Raw genomic sequence first — 24,819 nt, forward strand, 5'->3', positions numbered from 1 at the left:
TGCATGGGATGGGACTAGAAGGAAAAAGAAAGGAAAGCCAACCACATACTTCAAGAGAGTTAAGGTTGTAAGCCAGGATCTCAAAAAGTCAGCAAAAAGTAACTATCCATTCTGAAATTTCTAATAATTTCTAATACCACCAGAAATCCCTCCTCTCCGATAAATCCTCAAACATCATCCATGTTGATTAACCTAGACAAATCTAAGCAAATGTGTTATAATGTTGGTCTCACTGCACACATTTATAATGCTTATCCTCTACTTGACTCAAAGCAGATTGCAGCAGAAACATCACTTGACAGAGACCGCAGAAATATCTCCTTGTTTTTTATTCTTTTCGAGTGTTGAAATATTCCTATTCAGAGCTACAAAGTTTATCTCTACTCAACTTGAAATGCAGAAAAAGGGATAGACTTGGGATAATTTCTGTGCCTATCAGTCACTACAAGCAGGGTTTGTATGATGAATTCCATCTGATTTATTTGGTATATTTGGTATTCCTGTTTGGTTGTTATTATTATTAGATGGGATGGTTTTTTACTTTATCTTAAAAAAATTTTGTTATAAAAATAATAAATTTTCTTTTTAGGAAAAATTCACTAAGAAATGATTAATAAAAGTTATCTGCAACCTAGAGATAATTCTATATACATTTTGTGACCTTTGTTCAGTATTTTAAAAATCTGCACATGTATGTATGTATAGGATCACGTTGTATATTGTGTATAACCGTATGTACTACACCTAAATGGATAAGAGGGGCTTCAAGTTCGGTGTTAAATACACTTAACATCAGACCCTATGTGGTTCAGAAGAATGTGTAAATCAGATAGGTCTGAGCGGAGATAGGGTAGACACTAGAAGGTGTCTTAGGTTGGGTTTCCTGGAAAAGCACTAAGAAAAAGGACTATGTGTGCAGGAGTTTAATTAAGGGGAGGTGGGGTGATACTCCTCTCTTGTCACATATAAGGAAGTGGGAAAATCAGGATTGGGTAGACAGGGAAATTGCAACAGAGGTCTCAGTCAATCTAACGGGGAGTTTAGAGCTTGGATGGTTCTTCACCAAGGGGGCCAGGCATTGAGAAGTGATCATTTGTCTTTTATTTTGGAGGGGATGTCTTGGCACACCCCATACTATTGGGCTCATAAAATCTTAACTGATGTGCTGCGTCCCTGAAATTTTGTGCGATTTATTTTCCATCTTATAGAATGTGTCTAAAGTCCCCCAACATACATACTTCTTCTTGAAATTGATTTTTTAAAAAATTAATGTATAGAACACTAGCTGCCTTTTAGAAAAGATTCCTGGAGTCACTCAGCACTTATGCTTCCTTCTCATGGGCTAGAACTTAGTCCAATAGCCCTGTCTAGGTTGGGAAATGGAGGTTTTCATTCTGGGCAACCAAGTGTGCAGGTAAAAATTGAGATTTCTGTTATAGACAATGGACAAGGAGGAGGGCCACTGACCATCTCTGCCATAAACGTCAAATACATTTAAACATGGAACATTTTAAACATGGTTATTATTATCATTTAAACATACATTTAAACAAGGTTAAACAACTGTAGGAGTTACTGCTATAGAACCAAATGTAAATGCCACACCTTTTGACAATATAAAAACACCAAGTGAAATAAGTGAATAACAAGTGAAATAAGTCACACAGAGAAAAACAAATACCATATGATATCACTTATATGTGGAATCTTAAAAAGTAAAACAAACCTCATAGATACAGAGAGAATAGGCAGGAGGGTGGTGGGGGGCAATGGATGAAAGGGGAAACAAGGTACAAACTTTCAGTTGTAAAATAAATAAGTCCTGGTGAGGTAATGTATGGCAGGGTGACTATAGTTAATAATATTTTATTGCATATTTGAAAGTTGCTAAGAGAATAGATCTAAAATTCTCACCACAAGAAAAAGTTTCTGTAACTATCTATGGTGATGGATGTTTACTAGACTTATTGTGGTGACCACTTCACAATACATACAAATATCAAATCGTTATATTGTATACCTGAAACCAATATACTGTTTTGTGTAAATTATACCTCAATGAAAAGTATAGTAGGGGAGGTGAAATAGGTCTGTGAGACCCACCAAGCAGCAATCCATTTTAAGGTAAAAGTGATGGATCTGGGATCAGGTGTGAGCAGGGCCACAGCACACTGTATGGACAAGTACTGTTTGGAGGCAACCGTCAAACCTGTGACTCGTTACGGTAGGGTGATCTCTCACACGTTTGCTCTCAAGGCAAATGAGGTTAGAATAACATTGGTGATGTCCCATGTTCTTTAACCTTCCAGGAGACAGGGAGTTACTCTCCATGACAGGTTAATTCACTTCCTCAGGCAGCTCCCCATCGGGAATCCTATTCCTTCCCACACAGTGCTCATAAATACTCAGGCAACTGATTTGTTCAGGTCACTTATAGCTAAAAAGTATGAAAGTCATGGACATGGGGGGAGAATGAAAGTTACCCCTGTATGTGTTATCTAGCATATGTAGAAAACAATTCATCAAAGATTGAATGACAAGATCTGCTTACGTTTAGAAAAAGGTTGACTTGGGGATTACAGAATAGTGAAATTAATCTTAAATGTATGTATTGTGTATTGAGAAGAAACTTTACGTGTGGTGAAGTAATTTAACAAAGCAATTAATTATTTTTAAGGGAAGTTGATAGTCTCAGTTTTTATAAGTTTTACTTTTTCAGTTGTTTTATTCAATGTTAATTTAACTCAAAGGTATTTAATTTCAAAGATCAGTTATAAAGCATACTTTTCTCTCTTGGGACATGTATTTGGTCAACTAAGTGATCCAGTAGTAGCATAAATGTAGTCATTAATGTAGTCATTTAGGAACACTTTTCTATTGTGCCACAAGATGGCAGCACATGCAAGGGTGCCTATTTACAGTAACGTATTAGTGTACAGTTAACGTATCTTTTGGTTTGGGGACATGTAAAGAATGATTCAAAGGTGAACTTCCACCTTCTATAATGTAACCAGTTTACGTTATTGCTTATTTTATTGTTCATATTCTTAAGTTCTAGAGCAATGTGTATTTATCACCCCATGATGCAGAATCTAAATTTGTTCTTTTATAAATTAAACTACTTGGTGAAAAATCTATTTACTTTTAGGCCAGAAGACGATATCCTTAATCACAAATCTTATTTGACCTCTCTTCTGACTTACTGACTTAGAGGGGGAAACATCTCAAACTGCTATTCCCTCTGAAAAGTTGTTCCGCCAGTTTCCACACGGCTCTCTAATTTCCGTTGGTCTATGCTCAATTTAGTTCAATGAGGTTTTCCATGACTCTCCTGTAAAAAATAATGACACCATAAAGCCCCTTCCTCCTGTAGTACGCCTTTCCCCCCATCCTGATTTATTGTTAAAATTTACATTTATCATCATCCAATTTATAATACATTTACTTGAGTATTTGCTTGTTTGTGTCCCCCCTAATAAGATGTAAGCTCCACACGGACAGATTTTGTTGCTTTGTTCATTGTTGTATCTGCAGTCCCAAGAATAGTTCCTGCACATGGTGGGTGTTCAGGAAATAGGCACTGAAGGGGTTTCCATGGAGGCTGGAACAAATAAGTATAGCAAGATGGTAGGTGTGTTTAAACAGGACAAGTGTTGTAAATGGAAGAGTCCTAATCTAAGACTACAGAGGTAGAAGTTTCATTTCTGTTCTGCCCCGCTGACAAGGCACCTTGTGCTGTTTTTCAAACTTTGTGGGTTTCTATTTAGTCAATACAGATGATAAAACCATTTTTATTCACATTTCAACATAGGTTTGGATCTTCAAACATGTGATGACTTCCAGATTTGTATCTCCAGCCAGGACTTCTCTCCACTCCAGACCTCAGTGCCCACTCCATGTCTCTATTTGAAGGTCTCATGGACTCCTCACATCTAAAAACTGAACTCTTGGCAATTCTGTCTTTCTGGTGACTCAGGTCCTAACCCTTGGGTTTGTTCTTGCCTCCTTCTTTCTCCCACATCCTAACTTCTAATTTATCTGTATACACTTTTAGCTTCATTGTTTTAAGAGATCCAAACTCTGACCACTTTTCTCCATCTTCACAATTGTCAGCCATGTCTAAGATACTCTCATTCCTGGAGTAGATGAGTGCAATAGCTTCCTAACTGGTCTCCTGGTTCTGCTCTGTCCCATCAGTTTATTTTTAACCCAACATCCACGGTGACTTTATTAAAATGTGTGATCATATTACTCTTCTGCTCCCAAACACCAATAGCTTCCCATCTCACTCAAGAATGGTTCAATCAGTGATACCGAGCATCGATGCCCTCTGACACATGCACCTCGTCCTTACTTCTCTGATCTCACCTCATATCAGTTCTCCACTCCCCGCCCCCGCCACTGCCCCCTCTCCTTGTTTGCACACTGGCTCCTCTTCTCTCACACAACAGGCTCTTTGCCCTTCCTTAAACGGTCCAACCAGACTTCTCCAGCAGGCTCTTTGCACCTGCCTGGAACATTCTTTCTCTAAATACCTGCTGTGACTATACCCTTACCTCCTTCAAGCTGATGCTCAACTTTTACATTTTCACAAAGGCCTCTCTGGTCACCCTATTACATTTTAATCTCCCCCGATACCACCATCCCCATTTCCTGCTTCATTTTTCTGTAATTCATGCTACTATTATCTAACGTGGTGTATTTGCTTGTTAGTTTTGATCATTGTCTTCCTTTCTCTACTAGAACGTAAGCTCCATAAAGGGAAATTGTCACTTGTGTTTTAACAGAGCACTTGTGATAACGGAAAAGGCTTACGTTCCTCGACTTCCCTCATCTGCCAAGAGTAACCACAAAACGAACATTTGAGATGCCCAGGTACAGTTACATATGATACTTTGTTATAATTAATCATATATGTATATGTCTTCCTCATTAGATATGAGCCACTTGAGGTATTTTATTTCTATTTCTATCCCCAGCAAGGTGCCTGGATGATGAAAGATAGTCAGTAAATGTATTAACTGAAAGGAACCATATAAAAACACATACACATTCATAGCGTATGGCTAGAATGTAACAGTATATTAACAAACACACCAGAACTTATACATATAATAGAATATTTCTTTTCTTATTTATCTTCAAAGAAGAACTATGTTGCCTGAGTTAGAATTCAGGCTTCTTTTATACTGAAAGGGGAGGGAGTAAAGTCAAACATTTTTGGGTTCTGGTCAGCCTCTGGAGGGAATGTGTTAATTTCTTCCTCCCAGCAGTCATTCACAGGTGGGTCTGGTCAGGATGTTCCTGGTGACCTAAACAAAGGTATTTTAGCTTACTGTTCATTACCTGGAAGGAAGGGTTCCCAGAGATGGGCCATTATGTGAAAATTAAGCTTATAGGCAACATTCCTTTAGTGATTAACTTGTAATAGAATACAAAGGTTCTTCCTTATTCCAACGTGGGAGTTAAAAAGATACTCAAAATTTGCCTTTTTGGGGGGAACATTTCCTTTGTAATTGCCTTCAATGTATGAACCAGTTTTTTAAAAATATTATCAATAATGTCAAATCATCATTTGAAGGTAGATATATTTTAGGGGCAACTCAATCTGGAGCTAAATTTAGTGAATACAGTGCATGTTGTCTGGGGTCCAAAACAAGTTGTGGTGATAATGTAAAATTTATCTTGTCTCATGTAACTTGTAAACTGTCTATGACTATAAATTTTAAAAATATATTTCAATGATGATGACTAGATAATCCTAGTCTTTCAAAGAAACCATGTGACAAACCAACCAACTAAACTTACTTGGAAGTATAATATCTATTTTTGCTTTTTTGAAAAGTTGGGAACAGAATTTCAGGCACATCTTGAAACAACCTTATTTTTTCTGAGAAGTGAAATATTTCCTGCCATATCAGTAAACAAATGATGTCACAGTCATCAGTGCTAGCAGCCCTCCAATGTGAGCTGGTGAGCCCTGGGGGAACTCAGGAAGGAAAGAATACCTGCCATCTAGCAGCCATCAGACTGCAGCCACTCCCTACAGTAAGCCCTGAGGAAACTCAGGATGTTGAAAATACAGGATACTGGCCCCAGAGAGCTGAGTTGCATAGCAAAGGAATGATTTCAGTGAGCCCAGACTCCTGCATCTTCCCATACATAGAAAAGCACTAAATTCCTTAACTTAGGATATCTGGTTTTCTTTAATTTACAATAATCTTTTGATAATCCCGACTACCTGCCCTTTGTTGCAAAACTTCTATATAACCTGGCTCCCCGCCTTGCCTTCTTGGAACAGTTCTCTCACGGTTACTTGAGATGCTGCCTCCCAGGCTTGGAGTCCTAAAAATTCCTGCCAAATAAAACATAACTCTCAACTTTTAGATTGTGAATAATTTTTTAAGTCCACATTTCCAAAGAGTCAAAGTGAGATGGTAGCAGGCACTATTAGATATTCTTCAATATCAGGGGAAGACATACTGAAAATAATACAGACTAGAAAAAAATAGTCTTGTCAGAATCTTTATTGAGATCTAGAAGATGTGTCTTGACCACATATCCAAGTCATTTCCTGCTGGTAGACCTTTCCTGATGTGGTCACAGATGAGAAATTAGTTGCTATTATATATTGCATATTTTTTGGACATATGTAACCAGGAGACCTCACATTACTTTTGGTTTTGCTAGATCACTATACTTGAACTTCCTCTCTCGACACTCATTCATTCAACAGGTAAAAAGGGTCTGATAGGAGCAAAACATTTTGTTAGCTGGAGAACAGTAAGGTCTCTCTCATATACAACAGTGATTATTATTTAAATACCTAATCATAGAAACCTGATTGAAGTGTAAAATAATAATTAACGAGATGCAGAAGTATATAATTAGACGCTAAAATAAGCAGTTGAGAAAATAAGTGCTACAGGAATTCAGATACATGAGTGTTAAAGATACTGAGATATTTTGAAAAGAAATTGGGCTTGAACTACATAGCTGACCGTTTGAGAAGGGGCAGGTGGCATGTAAAGCACAAGGTAAGACTTAAAGTTGGAACTGGACAATTTGGGGCAAAGAGCAGTACTAGGTATTCATGGAAGACATAGGTGAATAGTTGAGGGAAAGGTGTATTTAGAAAGCATGTTATAAGCAGGATAGGAGATTTGAGTGCTGTCTTACAAGATAGCTGAGCGTTTTTGCGAAAGAGAATGACCTAGAATTGGTGTTTTAAACATACTAATATGGTTGTTGAATGAGAAAAAGATTGGAGCAGAGAGAAATTATTTTAAAAAAATAAAAATTCCAAATAAGAGGCTGTTGCTGAAATCATCAAATGCCCTTGCCTGACTCAAGCAACCAAACCTCTATAGCTCTGACTATGCATGTTTAGGCTTTGTGTCATCATTAGTCAAAGCATACACATATGTCTCCTGGATCTATATGAAATGTTTCTAGCACAGTTTTTTAAAAAAGTGTGAATTCTGACCATCCTCTGAATCTTAGGTCTACACCATAACTAATTCTGTCTACTACTTGCCTATTAAAAATGTAAATTTTAAAAAGACTCATCTCTATTCATGAACATAATTTATTAAAAAGAGCCCATAGTTATACATATCCAAAGAAATTAATGTACTTATTTTTAGTAAGAATATTTTATAAAATTCTTAGACTTACCATTACCTTCTTGGTACAAAATGTATTCGTTAAACCTGATCATTATTTTTATAATTTGAGATTCATGATTCAGTTAAAAATGATACTTTTTGGTAAGCAATGAAAAAAAGAAAAAGATGGGAGGTACAGCAGTGCTCATTAGAAAAACTGTCAGACAATCATTCAATTTGTTACCAAGTCCCAGCTTGCTCTGTGCACCCACGACAGGCCAAGAAATCGGAGACGAGGTGTTGAGGCAAGGAATACGACTGCATTCGGAAAGCAGGCAGACCAAGAAGATGGCAGACTAATGCCTCAACATCTTATCGGGGTTTGGATGCCAGTTTCTTTTATAGCACAGAGTGGGGGGAGGAGATGAGGAAGTAAAGTAAAAAGACCATAAGTTTTGCAAATATCTCCTGGAATGACCCGCCTCTGGGAGGGGATGTGTTAATTTCTTCTTTCTTGCAGCCATCCACAGGTGGACAGGGTCTGGATGTTTCCCTGAACAATGGCACTTTGGTTTAACATTCAGGCAGAGGGGCAGGGCTCCCCGAGGCAGGCCATTATGTAGAGACAGTATCCTTTTAGTGAACAAGAGCAATGGGAAGCAAAGGTTAAAGTAAAAGAAACAGATCCAACATTTGGATTTGGCTCTTCCCTGTTACAAAATCAGGGATTTTTCTGATTCGCAGAATTATTCCCATGTTCTTTGAAAAATATCATGGTAACAATTATAATTGAACACATTTAGAATTGATTTTCTTGTAGGTTTCCTTTTGTTGAGGGAAGGTTGGATTTCCAAGTACTAGAGTGGTCCAGAGACATCTGGGTTAAATCCTTTTGTTGTTAGAGCTCCCTTCATACACTTGAAATTTGGTGTTGTCTTCACATGTTCTAAAAAGTCCAGTTAATAAAATTTAAAAATTATGCAGTATCTCCTTCAATACTGCTTTTCTAACCTAGTGAATATTTTTTTAGCCTCCTTTTATAGTCTTTACCAAACAAAATGCTGGAGAAATGTGTTATCTCCAGTCATCTAACATGGGCTGGACAGGTCTGGAGCCTGCCTGCCAACATGAGGTGCAAGAGTAATGGAGAATCTCCATCCGGAGACAGTGGGACTGAATTGTTAGACATTCTTTAGAAAACAGGAGACTGATTATGTTGTTAAAGCATCCAGGGTTCCATGTCTGCCTTTTAAAACCCTGGGCTTACCCAGTTCAGTTGGGAGATCAAGCACACCTTAGGGCAACCATATTGGGTTGCATGGCAAGTAAGCTAACTTTATAAGCACATTATTTTATATGAAGAAAGGCTGACAATCATAGGCCATGCTTGCAAGGATGGATTGTTGGAAGTGAGAATATGGGGAACAAGAGAAGTTTGAAATTACTGTTATTAATAATTGATATTAACATAATATATAATTTTCTGAAGGAGCATAACATAATTTTTTCTGTAAGTTATTTCTCATCATTTCTTTAGTGTCTGAGCCTCATCTCTGTACTTTTGCAGAAAATGAATTACCTGAGTTTATCCCCCCTGGATTCCTGAGTATAGAAACCTTCTTGGGCCATCAAGAGTGGGGCCCCAAATTACCACACTGATCTACTTTCATGAATACGTTGTGTAGGAGTTTGCTTTTAGTAGCCTTTTCACTTCTATCACAGCTTAGGAGGGGGTTGTTTGAAATCACTTGGGATATAAAAAAGCAACTTTTTCTAAAAGATAAGAGAAAGGAAAAATTATATTTGCCCTCATTCATCGGTGACATGTGCATCTATATATTGACAGTTTGAAAATGCATTTCTCACACTTTTCTTAAAGGATTCATTGTCAGTATTTATTGGTAGTAAATATCCCTTGTTTAAATTGCACAAAAATGTAGGATTATAAGTAATCTAAGGTTAATTAAGGAGATTGTCATAGACGGAAAACCAGATATTTCACACAGCTTCAGTGCAACTTCACGTGATCCATCAGGGATAGACTCATCACAGTGGAAGCATCTCCTTTAGAAAATGGGTCATATCTAAGCACTGTAACTTGAATAGGACATCTGACATGGAGGTGGAAAGCATTCTGAAAGCAAAAGACAGGATAATAGAATTCTCAAGGTCTTCTTACCGTATAATTTTTAACTCATGATAATATCCTCCAGGAAAAATTGCTGAACCAGGGCACTGTCTCAGTTTGGGCTGCTATAACAAAAATACCATAGACTAGGTTGCTTAAACAGCAAACATTTATTTCTTACAGTTCTGGAGGCTGGAAATCTGAGATCACAGTGCTAGTCTGGTTGGGTTCTTCCTGAAGGCGCTTTTCCTGGTTTACATTATGGCCATCATCTGATGGCAGGGGGAGAGAGAGAGGAAGCAAGCTCTCTCATGTCTTTTTTTATAAGGACACTAATCCCATTCATGAGGACTCTACCCTCATGACCTATACACCTCCTAAAAGCCCCACCTACTAATACCATCACACTGGAGGTTAGGATTTCAACATACAAGTTTTGGGGGGATACACACATTCAGACCATAACTGACACCGGGGGATATTTGCCAAATATGGCAGAACATTTCAAGTTTTTAAGAGTTGTTTAATGGAAGTTATATAATAAATATACTGATTATGAATATATACACATGAGCACACATATGTTTAATACATCCATATACACATAGTATTGTGTACACATGTGCATACATATAACACACATGTACCTGTGTGTATGCATAATCATGTGTATGTGTGTATGTATACACGTGTGTGTGTGTGTGTGTGTGTGTCTCTCTCTCTCTTTCTCTCTCTCTCTCTCTCTCTCTCTCTATATATATATATCACCAGAATCCAAAATTAAGGTGTTGGCAGAACCTTACTCCCTACAGAGTCTCGCTTAGAGACTCTGGCTAATCCAGCTTCTGGCTAATCATTACCTCACTTCAATCTCTGCCAGTGTCTTCACATTGCCTTCTCCCCTGCATGTCTGGCTTCTCTTCTGTGTGTTTTTTATAAAGACACTTGTCATTGGATTTAGGGCCCACCCAGATAATCTAGGATGATCTCCTCACCTCAAGTTCCTTAATTTAATTACATTGTAAAGACCATTTTTCCAAATAAGGTAACATTCACAGGTTCCAAGAACTAGGGCGTAGACATTTCTTTGGGGGGACACTGTTCAGCTCACTTCAGAAAGGAAGGTGTTGCACTTTTTTGGGCTTTTTTTTGTTTGTCTGGTATTAATCTTTTTACTGTATATTTTGGCTTTGTGTTTATGTCATCATTATCATCACAATGCTGTAGTATTATTTTTTTCATCTCAGGCTATCAACAATGGGGTACTGGAAACAAAGCCATCTTATAGCCAATTTGGCCTTGATATACCATCCATGATTTTCTCCAAATTGTTCATTCTTCTTTATATCCATATCAAGAGGGTGAAAGGACCGTCAAACCAAATGAAAAGCACCATTTGGCAAACTTATGGTTATTTTGGCAAACACTAAAGGAAGTCTGAATCAAGCTTGTAGTTCTCCAGAGGTAGGGCTTGGCAACCTTTCTACACAGAAGCAGGTAACATTTACCTCAGAGAAGACACTGTGATTCCCACAGCCCCAGGGCCGTTGGTGTAGGTGAAGACAAATATATTTCCCTCTGTGGATCTATGCACCTCAAACATTTAAATTAGACTAAACCATTCAGGAAATTCCTTTCAAGTCTCAGGCCTTATTCCATTTCCCACTGCCAGGCTGGCTCGGTGATCTCTCTTTTTTTTTTTTCCTAAAAATGTTACATATAACATTTTTACATTGGATATAATCAAACAACGTTAAAAAATAAAAAAAGGAATAGAAGGAACACAAGTAAGGCCAAAATACCGGAAGTACAGTCTGTGTTGAGGACTTTATAAAAACTATAAATTATTTCAATTATTAGGTTATGAATGAGACACAGACTTGTGCTGACTTCTACTGTCTTCCATGGTCTTAAAATTACATATTTAATGATTCTATTGCAGAAAATGTGAGTCTTTCTTGGGGTGAATTTTTACTTTAGCCTGTGTGTGGCTATGGTAAACAGAATACTTTGTTTCATATTTGTTACTTTCCTGTGGAGAACTCTGTCCCTTGGTGATAGTGGAGGACAAGTCAAGGACTGTCTCAGAACATCGTGACTTTGTATGTCTTATAGTTACTCTCAGACTTTGAAAAGAGGATCTTAAAGATGTGGTCAGATAGCCTCAAGACAGGATGTGCCATTCTTCAATACTCTTTGGCCCCTGGTGGCTCAGGGACCAAACTTACTCTTTCCCACTTAGCAAGGAGGCATGTATGAAGCCGTATGGGTTGATAATCATGATATTCAATTCATTTCGTAAAATCTTTTATTTAGAACAATTGTACAAACATCTAATTGATTGGTAAAAATGGGAATATAGCATGATTCTCATTTTATGGCCCACCTTTTTAACAAAATGCATGTTGTAAAGCAATATAACTTCAGTGTTTCTTAGCTTCAGATGTGCGTGGCTTGAGCTAGAAGGAGCCCTTCATTCTCAGCACCTCAGAAAATTTCCATCCATATTTCTTTCTCTAGGTTGGTTTTCTAACTTGAGCTTTCCTTTTAACAAACCACTAAAAATGTTCGCATATTTTCCTTGTCCTTCTCCTACTTTTACCTTTTCCCCTGCTTGTGATGGTTATTTGTTTCCCCAGAATTACTTAGATTTTGGTTCATGGTATAAATAAATATATTTATGGGTTCTTTAAACAAAAATGTCAATTTAAAACTTTTCACAGATGAAAAATAATTGTGGGAAATGGCACAGAATGGATGACACAAAACAAATTATTTTTGTGTATTTGCTGTTGTGTATAATTAGAAATTGTTTGGGGTACATAGAAATAGGCACTAGTCAGAAAGAAGGGCAATTAGGCAACCAGAAGAAATATCCATGTCCAACCTAAATAAAAAGCATTAAATATCACTTATTAGATGAATTTGAAATATCTTTGCTCACAGGAAAAGATTCATATTTTTTATTTGAAAATTATAGATGCTTAGGCAATAATTAAATATAAACAGAAGACTTTTCCTAAATGTTGGACTAAATTTCTATTTGCCTTACAGCAAAACCAAGGCTATTTGATGGAGTAAATTGAAGATGGTCTTGACATAGTGAGAGGTGGGAGGGCTTGAGGATAAAATTAATAATGAAGATTTCTAATTATTTTCATGGTTATTATTTTATTCCATATTAGTCAATTCCCTATTCTCTTCTTGATCTTATTTTTTTGTGTTGTTCATATTAGTTTTGCATATTAATGCATAAGAAGATAATCACAAGAAAGATGTCTCCTGAAACAGACCAACTGAGAGACCTCAATGACAGTCTTCCCACAAATAGATGCTGATGGGTTGAAGAGGAGGAATCACATGAAATTCAGGTTAGATGAAAATGTTCAAGTAGAGATTAAAAAGAGTGGTATATTTTCTTCTTATCCTTACAACTTAAGATAATAATTTACCATTAATATGTAGGTGATGTTTCATTAAAACATGGACCAAGATTGCTTGATTTTATTAGAGCAATGTTTCAAACATCGTGCATATTTGGATTCTTAATGAATTTGAATCACTTGTTAACGGTGTATTCTGGCCGTTATCCAATATTCTTCCTTCCTAACACCCTATTTTTATACCAAACTAACGAAAAATTAACCAAAAATTAACTTGCCTATGATGTGTCTCAGCTCCATGTCTCCTCCATTATGAGCTTGCTCATTTCAAGAGGTAGAATTCTAGAACCTTATTCCCCATCTATACCAACTTCTAAGAAAAGTGAAAGAAAACCACTTCTGGAATAACCTAGATCATGCTTAAAAGCAAATGGATATGTCCCTTTCATTCGCCACATCAACAAAGCAGTCACTAGCAATTTTTACTGTGTGGTCCACAGAGCAGGTGTATTTTCATTTTTATGGACATCTAAAATATGGTAAAGCCGTATACAACTACTGGGACTCATGAGGGGAAATGCTGTGTAGAGCATTATCACATCTGAATCTATAAACTTAGTAGGTAGCGTGAAATGGAAATCTGTGTTAGGTGATTAATCATACTATAAATAATTTCTTTAAATGTGTGAAAATTCTAAAAGCATATGTCAAATTGAACACCGTTTTATGACTCTAACAGTAGAGAAATTCATGAATCATTCAAGTCCATTTAGCAGAGAAAATTGGAGAGAAGTATTAGTCTTTCACATCTTAGTGTGTTCTCTTAAATTTCTAACTCAAAATGACAAACTTACAATGGCAATGGTTTGGTGAGTAAGGGCTGTTTTCTACATCCAATTAGATTACAATTGAATTCCTATGTTTCTTTCCAATTTTCTAAGTTGTGCTATCTAGAAACACGTGACTTAATTAGTTGAGCATTGTGGCCATAGGCCAGCAGAGAAGCCGTAGAATGTAATAAAACTAGCGGAAACTTTGGGAGTCAGTCTGGATTTGGGTCCATATCCAGGTTTGGTCTCTTTCTAGTTCTACAAACTTAGGAAAATTATTTAATTACCCTGAAAAACATCTACGTTGCATAAATAATGAAAGGGTGAGTCTAGGTGATAGATCCAGGGTTAAAAGAGAAAATGATTCAATGTCAAAGACCTAGGACGCTTCCTGGAATTCAATAGAAAATGACCTTTACTACTTAGAAGCAGAAGAAGCAGAATATTTGGATAGAGCAGTTTCTTTTCTGTCTGCATCAGAGTTTCTCAGCTCAGACACTGTTGACATTTTGGGCCAGATAATTGTTTGTTGTGGAGGATTGTTCTGTGCATTGTAGTGTGTTTAGTAACATGCCTGACAGCTAGGGGCTAGCAGTGCATCTCACTGTCAATTCTCCCCACCCGTCTCTGCCACCTGGAGCCACCTGGAGCCTTAGTTGTGACAATCAAAAATGTTGCGAAGACATTGCCAAATATGCCTCAGGGCAAAATTCCCCTGGTTAGAACCACCGGTGTTCATGAAGAGCAGGGTCAATTGCCCCATCACCTGGGCCCAGCCCTGGGACCCTGTCCTTCAACTTCACTCTTGGCTGGTTATACAATTCATGTAAGAACTCACTCAACATATAGGAACATGGTCACTATAATTTTGGTAATCATCCCAGAACTTACTGGAGGAAAATTTCTTTAGGAACAACACAAGTTGTTCCTAAATTAGAATAAAATGTCAGAAACAGAAATGAAACAAGATATAGTATTTAATTACTTAGTTAGTGCTAAGTAAATTCCATGTGAATTTGAAAAGAAAGGACCACTTCAGGCAAATAATTCATACTTAACAATTACCCTTGTTTAATACAGAATGTCTTAAGACAGTTGTTTGATTTCTAAGATTCAAGAATAATCAAAATGAAGTGAAATACGTACTTGAGGTAGCAAAATATTCTGCTTTGTCTATTAATAACTCTATTTTCTTAAGTGATCTTTAACAGACACCGTGTAGAAGAATTTTTAAAAAACTGTTGTTCTATAAAACACTTGTTTTCACAGACAAATAATTATTTTATTATATTATTTTTGTTTGTGGGGAAATAAAACTTTAAAAAATTAGTATAAACAAAAAGTTTACAGTTTTAAGTAATAAAAGCTATTCTGCCTGTTTTAGGGGACTGTAAAATGAAAATAAGATTTCAAAATGTGCCGTTTAGTGGTTTAGTGCATGTCAGATGCATATATTGGAGCAGATTACATTTGCAGTTACTTTGTCTTCATGAAAATGTAAGTGATATAAAAGTTGGGGGTGGCGAAGGAAAATTTGTGATGTGATCATGAGGAAGGTCAAAATATTCTCTATTCTATACAAACAACTTGTAAACTAGGTCAATACAGTTCTTGGCTTAATTATTTCTTTATTTATACTCAACTTTGACTCCAAATAAATTGAGTTAGCTAATATAAAATATAGAAAGATTACTCAAATGCTTTAAGTAGAAGCAGAAAGAAAAAACATGATCCTAGGCACATAAAGTTAAGTCAGTAAAAGCCTTTTTTAAAAAATAGAGCTGGGCTTCCCTGGTGGCTCAGTGGTTGAGAGTCCGCCTGCCGATGCTAGGGAACACAGGTTCGTGCCCCGGTCCGGGAAGATCCCACATGCCGAGGAGCGGCTGGGCCCGTGAGCCATGGCCGCTGAGCCTATGCGTCCGGAGCCTGTGCTCCGCAACGGGAGAGCCCACAACAGTGAGAGGCCCGCATACAGCAAAAAAAAAAAAAAAAAAAAAATAGAGCTATAAAATTAACTTGATTATGGTAATCATTTCACAGTGTATACATTTATCAAATCACCACATTTTACACTTTAAACATATGAAATTTCATTTGTTAATTATATCCCAAGAAGACTGGAAAAATAAATAATTAAAGCTGCAATACTTTATTGTATATACAAAAAATAAACAGGCAAAAGATCTAAATAGATATTTCTTCAAAGAAGATATACAAATACCAATAGCACATGTTCAATCTAATTACTCATCATGGGAATGTAAATCAAAACCACAAGGAGATACCACTTCACACCTATTAGGATGGCTATAATCAAAGACAATAATATTAACAAACTTTAGTGAGGATGTGGAGAAACTGGAACCCTCATACACTGAGGGTGAGAATATGAAATTTGGAAGATATTTTGGAGAACAATCTGGCATTTCCTCAAAATGTTAAACAGAGTTACCAAATGATCCAGGAATTCCAAGAAGACATTTGGAGAGTGAGGTGAAAATTATCATTAGTGTGTTCTTTTTTGAAGAAATGACTGGATCAGGCTTTCATAGAGTATTTGCTTCTCTCCCCATACTCTAAACAACATCACTCTTGTTAGCATGGATATTATCAGAAAGATAAGAAATGACAAGTGTTGGTAAGGATGTGGAAAAGAGAACCCTTGTGCACTGTTGGTGGGAATGTAAATTGGTACAGCCAATGGGAAACAGAATGGTGGTCCCTCAAAAAATTAAAATTACAACTACCATATGACCCGGCATTTCTACTTCTGGGTTTTTATCTGAAAGAAACAAAAACAAGAACTCAGAAAGATATCTGCAGCCCCATGTTAATTGCAGCATTATTTACAATAACCAAGGCATGGAAACAACCTAAGCACCCCCGATGGATGAATGGATAAAGAAAATATGGTATATAATACACAGTGGAATATTATTCAGCCATAAAAGAATGAAATCTTGCCATTTGTGACAATACAAATGAACCTTGAGGACATTATGCTAAGTAAAATAAGTCAGAGAAAGAGAAATATTGCATAATCTCACTTATATGTGAATCCAAAAAAAAAAAAAAAGGACCACAGACTCAGAGATACAAAGAACAGTTTGGTGATTGCCAGAGGTGGGGAGTGGCAGTGGGGTGAAATGGGCAAAGGTGGTCAAAAAGTACAAACTTAGAGTTATAAAATAAATAAGTACTGGGATGTAATGTACAGTATGGTGACTATAGGTAATAATATTGTATATGTGAAAGTTGCTAAGAGAGTAGATCTTAAAAGTTCTCATTACAAGAAAAATTATTATTCCCACATGTGGGAATGGACTTATCGTGGTGATCATTTTGCTATATATACATATATCAAATCATTATGTATTATATATAAAACTAACACAGTGTTGTACATCAATTACATCTCAGAGTTCCGAGTTCACACAGAACTCTCTAGCAGTTCACAGTCTTGTGCTCTTTGAGAGAAAATGTGTTTGCTTCCTTGGAAATGAATCTCTTTGTAGTTCCGTGTCCTGTACCTCACCACACCAAGCAAGGAGAGTTACAGAACAATGTTTAATCAGCAGATAGATTATGCAATTCAGTGCATCCTCCATTGCCAGGAATAGATGCCCTGGTGTCGTACACAGGGAGATCAACATGATAGTATCATAAGATTTCCCCTCCCGTCCCCAGAAAAAGAAAAAAAGTCTGGCTCTCAATACATTCAAGTTAATAACTCAGTTTTAGGGAGACCAGAAAATGAGTAATGACAGTATATGATATTAAAAATGTCTAGTATTACTGTAATTTACACAAATGCCAAATTATAAGCTTGTACCCTCTATGCTTTTGGAAAAGAATTTTTGCACTATGAAAAAAATAGCAAAGCAATTTCTACATGGCTTCTACCGCCTGTTCATGTGTTTAAACTGAGAGACACTTCCTCCACTATCTTAATGATTTTTCACCAGCCCCCATTTCTATTTAAAGCTATTAGAGGAAGTTACCAAATCATTAGAAAGTTGAGTCAGTTCTTTAGAAACCGAACTGATTTCCTGCAAAAACAATATACTTGTAGCCTACCTAACTCATGCCCAAATATAGCAGTAAAAACGCTGTAGACTCCAGCATCGTACTCCGAGCCCTCTCAGGGGACATTCAAAATGGATTCTAACTTGGGATGACAGGAACCATGTCCTACTGCTGTAACCCTTTCAATACTGTCTCCTCAACAGAATAATTATTAGGACCTGGATAAAGAGTTGCAGCCATCTGAGGCTTGGGTGAAGGACAATGGAGAGAGAGCACAGAGTCCTCTGAGGTCCTTTCTGCTACATCAGCTTCTAATTACATTTCTCATACGGCCCTGAGAGTTGCCCACATATTCCCAGTTCTCCTACCTTGACCTGTCCGTTCTGCCAACAGTTTGTCTCCTCTCCCAGGCCACTAACATGAAAAACTAGAGTTACTCTCTAGTCCCCAAGTCTGTGGAAAGTACAGTCCTTTGCAGCAGCGGTTTTCAATTTTTTGTGTGTGTGACTAAGACTCATAGTAATAAAAGTATTTTACACCATAATTAAATAAATATATACATAACTGAAACAAAAGTTTTATGGAACAAAACTCAACATACTATGTGATATGCTCAATGATAATTTCTGTTCCATTCTAGTGTATTAAAAGATGTTAGTCACAGCTCACTAAATTGATTTCATGACTGTTTTACAGGTTACATCCCATTGTTTGAAGAACTCAGTTTAAGGTTTTTAAAAAAGATTCCAATAATAAAATTAAAAAAAATTTTAAACTAACGAATAAAGGAAAATTCACAAAATTTCTAAAAGTCTCACTCTACTGGACATTTAGTTTGCTTTGCCTCTTTAGGTGTTGAAACTCATTCGTACATTTGGAAAATTCTCCACCTTATAATACCTGAGGAGGCAGGGCCCTTCTCCTATTGCAAAACACTCCCATTCCACTATCCAAACCCCCTCTTTCTCTGCCCCCTGGAAGTGAGGATTTAGTACAACCTTACAGGCCCTTGGTCTGGAGCAAGAGTTCATCTGGCAGCATAACTTACTCTTGACCGCAGACACCATGGTACAACGGTGTACACTGTCTAGTGCCAGAGGCTGCATCCAGTGTCATCTGCAAGGACAGCAGTGTCTGCACCCACATGGTGTTTGGTGGTGGGATTTTAGCCACGTCATTGTGCCCAGGTTCCTTCGATTCTTGCTTTGTCTGTGTCTTATTCTCCAGCTAAAAGCAATTCTCCTCCTGTTTAAATCTGCATAGTGTAAGTTGATTTCTCTTGTTTGCAATCAGTTGCAATCCATTTCCCTAAGGTTTAATTAAACATTAGGGATTTTAGCTCTGCTTTATGCAAAAAAAAATTTATCTTGGCAATTCTCTGAAAAATCTGCATTAGAAGTCCAGGGAAGAGAAGGTTGGGGAATTCTGAGAAGTGAAAGTTTAATTGGGAGATTGAGAATGTGGCTTGCTGGTGAGACATTAAGTTGAGGGAGAACCCATCTTGGAATTTCTCACTTTTCTTTTCCAACTAGCTTCCTCATTATTTCCCTTCTTATTGTCAAAAACTCGGGGGGTACTAAAATACCAAGATTCAGAGTGGAGGAAAGGAAAGGCAGTCATAGGCAAAGAAAGGAAAGGGAACCCAAGTTGCCCATTAGGGAATAAAAGCAAGCTGTTATGGTCACTCCTGGAGATAGACTTTCACATGCAAGAGGGCAGTCCTGGGTATGTATGAGTAGAGAACTATACAGGAAGCTAAAATACATTATTACCCATGAGCATTTATCTGAGTATAATTTATTATTATTAAATAACATAAATAATTAAAATTATTATTACAGTATTTTGTCAACACACTGTGATATCCAGTTTAATGCTTCCCAATCAAGAGCTAGATTAACAGTATAAATTCTCCTGGTTGATTCATCCAGATGGTACTCAATTTCTATACCCCAAGTACAAAGATGCAGGTTTGTTAGGGCAAACACTCATTAAATTCCATTGTTGCTTTCTTCTTTGAAACATTATGTTTTGACACTTCAACTGTCCTCGTTTCACAAGAGATTTCAGACTAAATGTTTTGTGTATAAATCTAGTGCAATATGTTGAAAACTTTAATTCACACCCCAAATATCACTGGGCTACCAAATCTGCACTGGATTAATGCACATGTGTAAATGTGATGACTCTTTATGCTTGCTTCTAAGCTAAATGAGCACAAATATGTTCTTGTAGCAAATAAGTGCTTTTGAAATATCTAATGAAACAAACATGAAATACCAATAAATTCACAAAAAAGCAGAAAAAAAAGATGCTGTAACAAATAATTTCATTTCAACTTTGACTAATTTATCTCAGGCAGTGGACATATAGGTACAATTAATATAAATATTGTTTTAATATCTAAATATCAATTTTAATATTTAAAAAATTTGGAAAGGTAATATTTACTGGCATTCATCTCATGAGTTTCTATTTAAGAAAAATACAGTCTTAGAAATACTTATTTTCTTAGAAAATTTTCTTTTCCTAAGACTTTTCTTCACCTGCATTGTTATAATGAGATATAGATGTAAGGCACAGATTTTGTTCATGTGGATTTTCATGCAGTAGAGATTTTGAACAGTATGAATAAATTATCAAAAAGTATCACCTGTCGTTTCGGACTTGAGTATAATTAAGGCTGTTCTGCCTATGTTTGCCGCTGTTCTGAGATGTGAAGAGACAGAATTCTTGGGGACATCATCTAGTTTATTCAGTAAAGTATTAAAGTTTGGAAAGAATAATTCTTGCTCATGAACCAAATGCTAAAGGTAGCTCCCAGAAACTGACAGATAAACTTATCTTCACAAATAGTCACATAATCAAAAACGAGAAGGAAAATACTTAAAAATTTTAAAGTAAGAACAAATAGTTTTAATCTTTGATCCAACTGATAAAAAATAATTAAGCATTTGTCACATTTAAAGATCTTCATAGGTTTTTGAGTGCTACCTGTTTTAGGAATGGTAAGCGCAGAATCTAAGCCTGTTTAGAGTTAAGAAAAATGAAAATGAAGTAAATTCTGTATCTAGAAGAGTCATAAATTAACTTTGGAAATTATTTCAGGAGATTAATTACCTGTGTGGCTATGGCTAACCAGCTTCTCTGGGTCTGCTTTTCCTCATTTGTGAGTCCTGAGCCAGTTGGTGTTACCCTAATACCTGATAAGACTAAACAATACCTGATAATATAATGCAAAGAAAGAAAGAATGGATCATATTTACTAGAAACTTAGGATGTGCTACACAGTGTTGTTCTTTATGTTGTCTCATTTAAGGTCCATAGTAGTCTTGGTGGTAGGTGTCTAATGTAAAACACAAAGAAGCCAAGTAACTTTGCCATGTGACACGAAGCCTAGGTGAAACCCAGGTTGTATCCCCTACGCTTTGGTATGAGAAAGTTCAGAAAAGCTCACTTCAAATATTACTTCCTTTAAAAAGATTCCTCTGACTCTCCCAAGCAGCTCAAGAAATCTTTCCTTTTGCCCCTCAATACACTTTATTATTTCATCCATTATATAAACCATCATACTAGTTGCTTCCTTCCTGTCCATCTCTCTTTCCTGAGAGGGGACTGTGATATTTCATGTTGTATCCCCAGAAACTATCAATATATGCTACACAGTAGGTACTAAATGTATATCCATTTAAATAAATGAATGGCATATTTAACATTTTTCTATGGAAATAAAAGGTAGTAGGCTGACCATCAATTTAAATAAAATAAGACAGTCACCCAATACCAATAACTTGGCTCTGCTTTGATGAGCAGAGCAGACAGGAGTTCGATTGAGCACTGGCATGAGGAGTGCTGCTACATAGTCCAACTTGGCCAGTCCAAACCATACATGAGTGAAATCAACAGCAGAGCAATGTGTTTCTCTTCTTAAGAGCTGCCTAGTATAGTAAGACATAGCTAACCTGAGTGCTCCTGTGTCTGCATCCTGACAGGCGTGGACTTCTTTCTCAAGATGAAAGGTTTGTTTGGAAATGTCTTCACTTGCTGAGCAAAATGGTCCACCAATGTCAAGTGTCCCTTATTAATTCTCTTAGAATTTATACTTTCTTGTAAATGCATCTTCTTCAAGAAGAGCCAATCTTCCCTCAGTAGATGAAATGCATTTGAGTGAAGCATGCAATTTTGCTGCTCCAGCTAAAGTTGCTTGTACTCACAGAATTACCATTAGGGTGGATAAAATAATAATGTTTAATTAAATTACTTTATAATGATAATATATTTATAATTATACATATTAAGAATAATCATATTTAGGTGAGAAGTTAAACAATACATAAGAAACAAATTGCTTAATAGCTTGGTAATTTATCTTACTTATTAATGTATTTGGAATATACAGGAAAGAAAAAAAGATAATATAATGGCAAACCTACAGCTTTCATTGACTCAAGGCTTTCATTGTTTCATATTGTCATATTTCAACAATATGAAAAAGATAATGGACTTTAGTTTCATTAATAACATTTCTGATCCTTCACTGAATAGTTTACATTTTACAAAGTAGGTTCTGATACATTAACTCCTTAAAACTTTACAGCTGCCTCCTATGGAAGTTTTATTCTTAGTTACAGGAAAAAAAAAAAAAAGAAAATCCATTGAATAATGGAGTCAGCATATATGATACAGCATTATGTTAATATTCTTAAAAGCTTTAAAAAAGTAAAGAGCAGGATTTTCATAAAATAGTTAGTTTTTCAAAGAAAGTGAAAAGAAAAATAAATTTTACCATAGATGCTAAATAATTATATAGCAAAAAGGAGCAGGACTAAGTGTAGGTAGTTATGAAAGTAATTTTGTTATATAACACTCAATAATAACATTTGCATTGGAATAGTTTTTAAATAGATTTCCTATTCATTCAAAGCTAATTCCTTTATATAATAGTCTCTTTATTCTGGAAAAAAGGAAAACTGACAATCTTTTGGAATTACAATATAATATAAGTACTAATCTCTCTGTACATCAAAAATTTAACAGCTAGTACACAGAGTTGTGGGTACTTCTTGAAAGCAATAAAAATGGTTTTGAGAGGGAAAAGTAAGAGTATATCTAATTTTTAGTGATAAGGAAATCCTGTGAAGAAGACTTCTGCTTCTGGTTAAGATAGACTAATATGATTGGATTAAATCTCACATCTGAAACAACTTAAAAACTGGACAAAGTATATCAAAAAATGATTTTCAAGACATTGGACATCCAGCAATGAAGAACAGTAATCCTTGAGTTATAAGGAGTAAATGAGATGAGCCCAATAGTTGTGCCAGCTTATTGACTGGAAAGAGTTCCAGGGCACAGAATGAGAAGGGAGAGCAAGGTGGAATCTGGCAGTCTCTCTGAGTTGAAGAGATGGAGCTCAGAATCCTGGGAGACCAACATGGTTAGAGGTTGCAAGGCATAGTATCAGGGAGGAGAAAGATGCCAAGAGTAACTCTGAATCTGTAGAGGGTAGTACTTAAAATTTCAGCTGAGTTCAGATCAGTGAATGCATGTGAATAAAGTATTGAGGTTGGGGAATGAGCCAATCAAAAGGATATGAGGGAGCAATATGCAAAGCTTACTCAGGGCCAGGAATACTTCCTATTTTGACTATCCAGAGTGGAAAATCTCATTATTCACAGGGCATTGGGTAGAGAAAGTGTTTTATCTCAGTAGTGGGGCAAACTTAGCACTAAAATAATCTTTGCTCTAGTTCTGCCTAACAAGGCTTAAAACAGGTTTCCAAAAAATCAAACTTTATTTGTGTTTCCTAACTGCATCCCAGAAAATAGGTTAATACTTAAAGAAATACAAAAATATTCAGCACTAAATAAGTTAAACTCACAATGTCTAGCATCCAATCAAAAATTACCAGGTATGCAAAGAAAAAGGAAAATATGACTGATTTTCAAGAGATAAATCAATCCATTGAAATTGATACAGAAATTACATAAGTGATGGAATTAATAAGGATGAGTTAAACAATAACTATAATTGCATTCCATATATTCAAGAAATTAAAAGACAGGCTGAGTATGTTAAGTAAAAACATAGACTATATAAACATTATTAATGTTTATATTAATATCAAAGTAGATTTAAGAGGAAAGAATATTATCAAGGTCATTTAATATGATAAAAGTATTGATGCATTGAGAGGACATAACAGTGCTCAATGTTTATTCATCTACTAACAGAGTTTTAAAACACATGAAGTGCAAATTGATAGAATCACAAGGAGATATAGATAAATGCACAAATATAAAGATTTCAACACCCATCTTCAATAAATTGTAGGACAATTAGTCAGAAGATCCGTTATGCCATAGAAGATGTGAATAACACTGTCAATCAACTTGACCTAATTGACATTTATAGAACTCTCCATCTACCAATAACAGAGGATACATTATTTTCAAGTGTCCTTGGAACATTCATAGATCATATTCTGGGTCATAAATCGAGTCTTAGTAAATTTAAAATCATACTAAGTGTGTTCTCTAACCACAATGGAATTAAATTTGAAATCAGTAAGAGAAAGGTATCTGGAAAATCTCCAAATATGTAGAAACTAAACAACAACTTTATAAAATACCCATGAGTCAAAGAATAAAAAGGGATCAGAAAGTATTTTAAATAGGAGGAAACTAAAAACACAACATTTCAAAATTTGTGAGATGCGCTAAAGCAGTACTTAGTAGAAAATCAAGGCCCTGAGTTCCACCTTAAGAAACTAATAAAGAAGACCAAATCAAACTTCAAAGAAACGGAATAAAGAAAATAATAAACATCAGATAGGAATTCATATA

This window comes from Pseudorca crassidens, chromosome 3 (genome assembly GCF_039906515.1).
Source record: "Pseudorca crassidens isolate mPseCra1 chromosome 3, mPseCra1.hap1, whole genome shotgun sequence".
Taxonomy (NCBI): domain Eukaryota; kingdom Metazoa; phylum Chordata; class Mammalia; order Artiodactyla; family Delphinidae; genus Pseudorca; species Pseudorca crassidens.